This window comes from Amblyomma americanum, chromosome 1 (genome assembly GCF_052857255.1).
Source record: "Amblyomma americanum isolate KBUSLIRL-KWMA chromosome 1, ASM5285725v1, whole genome shotgun sequence".
Lineage (NCBI taxonomy): Eukaryota > Metazoa > Arthropoda > Arachnida > Ixodida > Ixodidae > Amblyomma > Amblyomma americanum.
This window is the reverse complement of record NC_135497.1, coordinates 340,323,060-340,331,559: the sequence shown is the minus strand read 5'-3', so window position 1 is coordinate 340,331,559 and position 8,500 is coordinate 340,323,060.

Below are 8,500 nucleotides of genomic sequence, written 5' to 3'. Positions count from 1 at the left end.
ATTCTGCAACCAGTTGGTGCCAGTAATGTTTACACTATGCAGTCTTGGTACACATATAAAGAATGCACCAGAACGGCTACGTTGTATTGCGTTTGTGAGGCATGGAAGGGCGCATCCCGTCCGCACATGCACTACCAGGAAAAGTGAACAGTTATAAAGTTTCGGCAACTTAAAGTGCGGAACCTCGACGCCAAGTAAATACAGATCGAGCGGGAACAAAGCAGGCTTTTAACATCGCTCGCGCACACTCGGCTTGTTTTTGCAATCTATGTGGTTATACTACAGCGATATATTCATATACAAGGGCAGATGTTAAATTAGGTACGCAGATTTGTATATTTACTCTTCGATATCAGAAATATTTCTACAGAAACAAACAGACAAACATAATAGAAACTTCCGGGCTTTCTTCCCTCTTCCGGGTGGATTGACTGCGAGAGCTGTGCTCTCCCTCTCCTCTGAGAACGCCCTCTCCGAAGCCCACATCGGCCTGGCCCACTCGCATCACGTGACCACAAAGGTCATCATTCCCCGTGGGTGAAGGATGGAGTTTTCGGTTACGACACAATGCACCGAATGCGAACGCGGTACCGCTTACACTAAAGAAAGAATTCTTGTACGGCTATCGTTGCGGAAGCCTTGGCATCTCGCCGCTGCGCGGCAGCACTTTGGGAGAAATCTGAACGCCAACTGCAGCCCCAAATATCTTCCTGTAGGGCCGTGGTTATGGCACCGTAGCTCGTCTGCCACAGCTATCGATCACATGATGAGCTTTATGTGCGTTAGAGCGTGCGGATTCACGTGGCGAGGTTCTGCACTCAGAAGGACAGGAACGGCGCGGCTGCCGCTGGCGGACAAAGCTTGCCTAAAACCCGGGAGCACCCGCACGTGCGGTGCCGCCCATGCAAGATGCGTCCGCTCTCCGGGTGAGGTTCGCGGCCGACTATGTAGATGCTCGACACTCCTTCAGTGCCGTGACGGGAGCACAAACGGGAACACAAGGGGGCAGCACCGGCAAAAAGATGCACAGGGTACGCCCTTTGACACGCCGGCCCCCTCGGCCTCTTGTCGGAAAGAAGAGGGCCCTTATTAATTCTCGCGTCCCAATCAATAGGCTTTCGAAGGCTGCGCCCACGGAAAAGATGACTTACGAGCTTCCGATGGCAACAACGGTCAAAGAGGACCCCTCTGAAGTACGTGATTAATAGGTTCAAATTTCATATTCTTTCGCAACACTTGTATCATGACGCCATCAATGATCACGGCCCGGGGAGTAGCGCCTTCCCTCCCGTCCCTTCCTTTATTGCGCAGCGGCTGGTCGAGGGGGAAGGCTGCCCGCGCTGGGCCCGCCGCGCTTAATAGAACGGAACAAAAAGGTAGCAGAAGGGTGGCTGCAGCAGCAGCGCGGGCGCTTTTTGCCGCTCGCTTCTTTTCTGGCCATTTCCTACCCCGGTGGGAGGAACCCTCCCGACGGCGTGCGTGAAAGCTGTCGCAACTGCGGCCTCCCCTCCGCGGGCGCCCGGCGGCCCTCGTATTGGCAAGAAAGCTGCCGCGGGAAGCCTCTTTGTTGGGCCCCGTCTTCCCGATCGCCTCCGCAGGAGGACGAGACTCCTTCAGGACGCGGGCAGCCGTTTCACGTGCGCTCCCGCATAAACAACGTGGCGATGAAGACGCAGGGCTCGAGGCACCGCTTGTCCCCGGACTGCATGCGAGGGGCCGACAAAGTTCCCGAAATTCCTTCATCCCACCGCGACAGCGTTCCGCAGCCATGCACGCAGGGAAAGCTGAGCAGCACTTCGCGCCGGCGTACAGCAGAGGCGTCATCTTGTCACGTTATCACTTACCAGCTAGCCTCACTGCGTTAAGAAAACGTGCAGAAGCGTTCGCATGGATTTCTTGCAGAGTGCTCCTGCGCGCTTACAAGTAGACTCCGGGCAGTCAGCCAGGCTTGCATAACCATTCACACATAGCGCACACATTACACGCGTAAAGTGCTAAGATAAGAACAGACAACTGGCGCAGCGCTGGACCTGGCGGGAGATTTCCAGTCCTGCCATCACGGTATTTGTAATTTGTCACTGAAAATAACGCGCGAATTTGGTATGCAGAGAAAAAATCAGGATCCCCATGCAATTAACAAAAAGACAAAAAGCGTTGTTGATATCTGTAATTCATGCAAGCACTACGCGATTAAAAAGAAATGAATGTTTGGAGCGTACAGTCTTAGCCGTGAGCAATGCGTTCAAAATTTCCTCCCAAAGTACAGGCGCCACATTTCAAAGGCATGCGAATGAGGCTCGATGATGCTGGATAAAGCCCCTTACAAGGAGTGCAAAGGTCACCACCAAAAGCTCGCTGGTGCAGCCACAAAATCTTTGTATGTAGATTCCTTCCTAGCTGTCGAAATTTTTGTGGTGTGCACACGTTTCGCCTTAACACTGCCTGTTTCTGAGCTGCTCTGCTCGTGAAATATTGTTATTGTATAAAAAAAACATTAATTGGAGACAATAAACATCCCATGATATTGCCGCTGGGATCCAGAATGAAAAAAAAGAATAAACCAAGAATACCCGCACCTGGCGAAGGACTCGCAGAGCGAGGACACGGCTCGCCGAGCTACAGAGCACAGCCTGCTGCACGGGCGTCGCATTTCTCGCGAAGGGCCCGAGCGCAGAACAGAAAAAAATTCTAATTATCGATAGCGCATACGATTCAGCTGCGATTTCTAATTACAAATCGCCGAGCCTCTTCGGGCGTTCTCCCGCCCCCTCCCTTCTGGCGGCGCGACAGAGCGCGCGCACTGAGCTCTTTTCAATACCCGAGTGACGGCCGGCAGCATGGGAAGCGGCGGCTCGGGCTTCCTTCATCGGGGCTCTCCTCGCGGCAAATCCCGCCGCCTCTAAAGCCGGGGAAAATTGAACTCTTCCCAATTGCAGCCTAATGTCGGCTCCATGTCCGACGAATGCAATTAATTTACGGATCACTGGGCTATAAGCTGTTCACGCGACCCTCCCTCCTATAGCACGGCGGCCGGTGAATAAAATAATGCGGCGAGACAACCCCTTCACCTCCACGGCCCCAGCGAGCGGGCAGAGCCCGCCGGACGCCCACTGCGCTGTACAGCAAGCCTCTTTTCGATACGAGCGTGGCGCAAGCTGCAGCTTGCGCAGGGCGGCTGTAGTCCTTCAGTGCTCAGATACCGAAGTAGGACGGAATACATGCAGGCGTATTGGGCGTTTTCTTTCCTCTTAATCGTAGGAAATTTGACTCTTCGATTCGTGTGCCGATTTCGTACGGCCTCGCTCAAAGCAAGTCTTCTAGAGCGGTCGGGATGATTCGGATACTGTTTTCTATGTCATGATCGAGTCTTTGTACTACGTGATTACTCTTCAATCGCTCAAATAATAAGCTGAATAGGAGCAGCACTGAATTAAAATCTCTTCTTCGTTAGTTGTCTTATCGTTCCTTCTTTTGTCACTATACTGCTCGGTATTATCTTATGTTCAAGAGACATTCCAGAAGTTTTATCCTGTGGGCCGTGACTGTTTTAATTAAAACATGAAATTGGAAGATGCTGCACAAGAATAAAATTTGGAATGCCTTCTTTTCCGGGAGGACAACACTTCTTGGTATTGCCGCGGAGATTTGCTCTGTCGTACTTGCTTCTCCGGCATTGTTCGTCTATCGCCATCACGCGCCGTTATCACGCGCCGTTATCACTTTGTCGTACGAAGCTAGTTATCGTACACACGACCAGATCGCTCTGGAAGGATTGCAATCCCGCGCGACAGCTTCTAAACCACGTCCATACCTGTTCGCGACGTTGTGGGCGCGCTATCTAGAAAGTTGCGAGCAATTTTTAAATAGAGTGCTGCTGTAGAGACGGTTGTTCTAACCTCAACGACTGCCAAGTGTGCGTGTCGCTATCGCCGAATTGCTTTGAATTAGCGGCACGGTTTTGCCTGATGTGAAGTTCGCTTTGAAGTGCGTGTGTGTGCATGCCTGCCTGCCTGCCTTATTGGCGCCCTCTATTACGTGGCAATACAGGTGGGCTCAGACGAGCGAACCGGATGGCGGACGATCTGCCACGGGTGGCTATTTTGCCTCAAACACCGTGCAGCCCGTACCTCGTCGCATGTGATTTTTTTTTGTTAATTATGAAGACGAAGGAACTTCTGAAGTACACGCGCGTGCGACGAAGGGCTAATGAGTGCAACGCGACGTTGGGGTCGACAACAGTTGCCCCCCCTTCTTCTACAATGGCACGAAAATGTGTGCAGTGGTTAAAGAAGTGGATCGCTGCCGGTGTAGTCTACATAAGAAAGTGATATTATCCGGGAAAAAAAATTACATTCCAAGCTTTAACTTAAACGGGCTCTAAAACACCTTCCGAGGAGAGCACATTAACTCACTTAATCACTGCACTGCGTTGCCTTGAGAACCGGAGACAAATAACACTGAGCCCTTCCCGGCGACTTTTTCATGCTCGCACCCTCCTCCGTCCCCAACAACTGCGTAGACAAGGTGAGAGGTGGCCATTCGTTAGATTCTTTCAGACGTCAGGCAGCTACCGTGGCCGCGGCCAATAAGCCGCTTAGCTCCGGCGGGTCGGGAAGCTCCGCTCCCAGAGATGGGTCGGCGAAGGAGCGCCTACCTTCCAGCGTGCAAAAAGTGACGAGAGGAGAGGGAAAGGCGCGAAGACGCTGAAATTCAAATATAAACTACAGATAGCTCAGCTTCTACAAAGCGCATTTAAAAAATCCTTGTTGGACACTATTCGTGAAGCGGCGCGCTTCAATATCCCAGGCATGCGGCAACTTTATTAGAGCCCCCTTCACAGCCCCTTTAAGACAACGGCTTTGAATTTCATTCCTTACTGAAAGAGCAATAGACCAGGAAGAAAAGCGGTGTGTGTATAGATATGGCCTTTGAAATTGAATTGACAAAATTCGGGTGCGTGCATTGACATTACATTTCGTACGTTTAAGCAAAGTAAATCTGTAGCATATGTGAAGCGTCTGACGTTAAGCAGTGTGGAGTAAACGCTAGACACAGTAAGGATCACATGAGCAGAAAATAAAATTTGTTGACTACTCAGCCAACGACGCGATGGAGAAGTTTCCATTCCCGTGCTATAACAGCTATGGCCTCATTATGACCTCAATGCCCTAGGTCTGTGCCAATAACGTCGGAGATCCTGTGCCTGGACAAAGTTGAACGGTATAGTATTAATAATAAAACTAATATAATATTCAGTTTGGAGAAGGAGCAGCATTTTGCAATAGGTAATAAAGTTCTAGAGTTTGTTATAGAGTAAATATATTCTAGGCAAAATAATTGGCGAAGAGTGAGACCGTGACGTATAAACTTGCAGTCGAGTAAGAGCGGGGTTGAGTGCGTTTGGCCGCCACTGCATAATTAGGAACCTCAGCTTACCATTATCTTTGAAAAGGAAAATATATAACCGATGTGTCTTCTGCAGTACTTCCTTCTGGTGGCAAAATATGAAGGCTGACGAAAAAACTCCAAATCATACGATACCACCGTGAGTGATGGAAATGAGAATGACAGCGGTAGCGTTAAGAAACTGAGCAGTGTGTTTTTACGAATGAACTAGAGTCGATTATGTCAATGCGATAGCATTAAAAGTCTCATCGGGGAAAAAAAAAGTGCAGTCAGTCAAAAAGTTTGCCTATTGGCTGGAGAGAAGTGACGTTAGCAGACCAGATAATTCCCATTGACTTGAAATAAGTGACGTCACCAGGCCGGAAGTGGCGTCACCTCCGGTAAAGGCATCATCAGCTTCTTATACTATCGCATTGCCAGCACATAAGATAAGTAGGTGTCGAATTTTTCTAGTGGAAAGTAGGAGAAAACAGACTTTTGTATAACATGTGCGCAGAATAGGTCTGGTGACCGACCAGAATCATGAAGTAGATGTCAACAAAGGTTTGGTTTGGTTTACGGGGGTTTAACGTCGCAAAGCGACTCAGGCTATGAGGGACGCCGTAGTGAAGTGCTCCGGAAATTTCGACCGCCTGGGGTTTTTTAACGCGCACTGACATCGCACAGTACACGGGCCTCTAGAATTTCGCCTCCATCGAAATTCGACCTCCGCGGCCAGGATTGAACCCACGTCAACAAAGGGAAACTTCAAAGGGTAGTGAAGACAGCTCAGTACAATGTTTGTTCTCAGTTAAAATTAATTGTGTGGCTCTCTATGGCTATTTTGGTATTTGTTCGGCAGCAAAAGGCGCATTTATAGCTGAGAAGATAGTTTAAATCTGGAACATTTTTTGCCCCTCCAGATTCAACTCATGACGTCAAGACCAAAATTTACTCCGTGATCCCCAATGAGAAGTTAGTGGCCTTGTGGCCTAGCCTCAGGGATCCCAACACACACACACACACACACACACACACACACACACACACACACACACACACACACACACACACACACACACACACACACACACACACACACACACACACACACACACACACACACACACACACACACACACACACACACACACACACACACACACACACACACACACACACACACACACACACACACACACACACACACACACACACACACACACACACACACACACACACACACACACACACACACACACACACACACACACACACACACACACACACACACACACACACACACACACACACACACACACACACACACACACACACACACACACACACACACACACACACACACACACACACACACACACACACACACACACACACACACACACACACACACACACACACACACACACACACACACACACACACACACACACACACACACACACACACACACACACACACACACACACACACACACACACACACACACACACACACACACACACACACACACACACACACACACACACACACACACACACACACACACACACACACACACACACACACACACACACACACACGCAAAAAGCATTCCTAAACATTACCGCAGTTTGCATGCGAAAACGACCGGTGGTGGCGATACCTGCGTTCCATTTTCTTTCTTCTGGGGCTTGAAAAAGTTCTGTTTTGAAAGTAGCCTCTTTGGCAGATGAACGCTTTAATTGATCGATAAAGGCCAACTTAATTTATCCCAAGTCCCCCTTCAGTTGAGAGCGCTAGAAAATGGTATCTACTGACGAGGTCAGCAAATCTGCTGAAATCTACAGGGCGCTGGCGCAGACCAGAGGTTTAGTAAGTTGTTTTTGCTTTGAAGAGGGCTAAACTTGGCTCATGGTGGTGGCGGCGGATAGACGTCACACGTACCAGACCTCGTCAGCAGCGAGAAAACTATATCCCCCAGTACTTCATCGGCGTAGCCTGGAACACATGGATGCATTGCCTAGATCGAGTGCCAGAGAACAGGCTATACGTGTCTTAGTTTCAGGCTACGAGCAGCGGAAGTGAGCAATTTATTTTGCTCTTAACACCCACAGCCGCAACCTCTTTTGCTCCTCACATGCCGGAGCTCTTATGGTGAAACTTTTAAAGCACTTCCTTTGAAGCCATTACTCATTCCAATAGACGACAGTTACGTTTATCCGATAGTAGCTGTAGCAACTTCCATAACAAGTTTAATATTATGAGTAATGGACAATAAGGGCCGTAAATGGCCGTTCGCTGTGACACCTCCGTGCCACGCAGCCGTTATGACTGCAGTCTGAACAGAGCTGAGAAAGTGCAGTACTATGCAGTCTTGTCTCTTGCTTCACGCTTGTGCGCGCTTAGTAATAACTCGTAGAAGTAAACCAGTAGAAAAAGGTGAACTATAATATTGTGCTGCGATGCTCGACAATGGGCGGTCACTCTTTTACGAGATGCCACGAAGGATCTTGCGCCGGTTAAAACGTCGAGCAAAAATTTAGCTTTACAAACAGTTTCTTTGATATACAGGTTGATCCGGAGTTCCCGGGTTCGAACCCGACCGCGGCGGTTGCGTTTTTATGGAGGAAAAACGCTAAGGCGCCCGTGTGCTGTGCGATGTCAGCGCACGTTAAAGATGCCAAGGTGGTAGAAATTATTCGGGAGCCCTCCACTAAGCACCTCTCCCTTCCTTTCTTCTTTCATTCCCTCCCTTATACCTTCCCTTACAGCGCGGTTCAGGTGTCCAACGATATGTGAGACAGATACTGCGCCATTTACGTTCCCCAAAAACCAATTATTATTTGATATACAGGCAAATATCTAAAACGAACTGAAACAAAAATGCACTATGCTTTCCAGCAGTGAAACTGCGTAAAAACACCTCTCGAGTCTATTCAAACCGAACCGATGAATCTAGATATGTCACCAGGTGTTTCCCAGGAACAAATATATCTTTTTTTTTAGGGGGGAGGGGGGGGGGCTGAATTTCTGGGGGGCGGGTGGTGTTGAGCGTAGAGGAGAAGCGGTACTTTTTTACTTTTTGTTTGTGCCATTCATGTGTCGCGTGGGA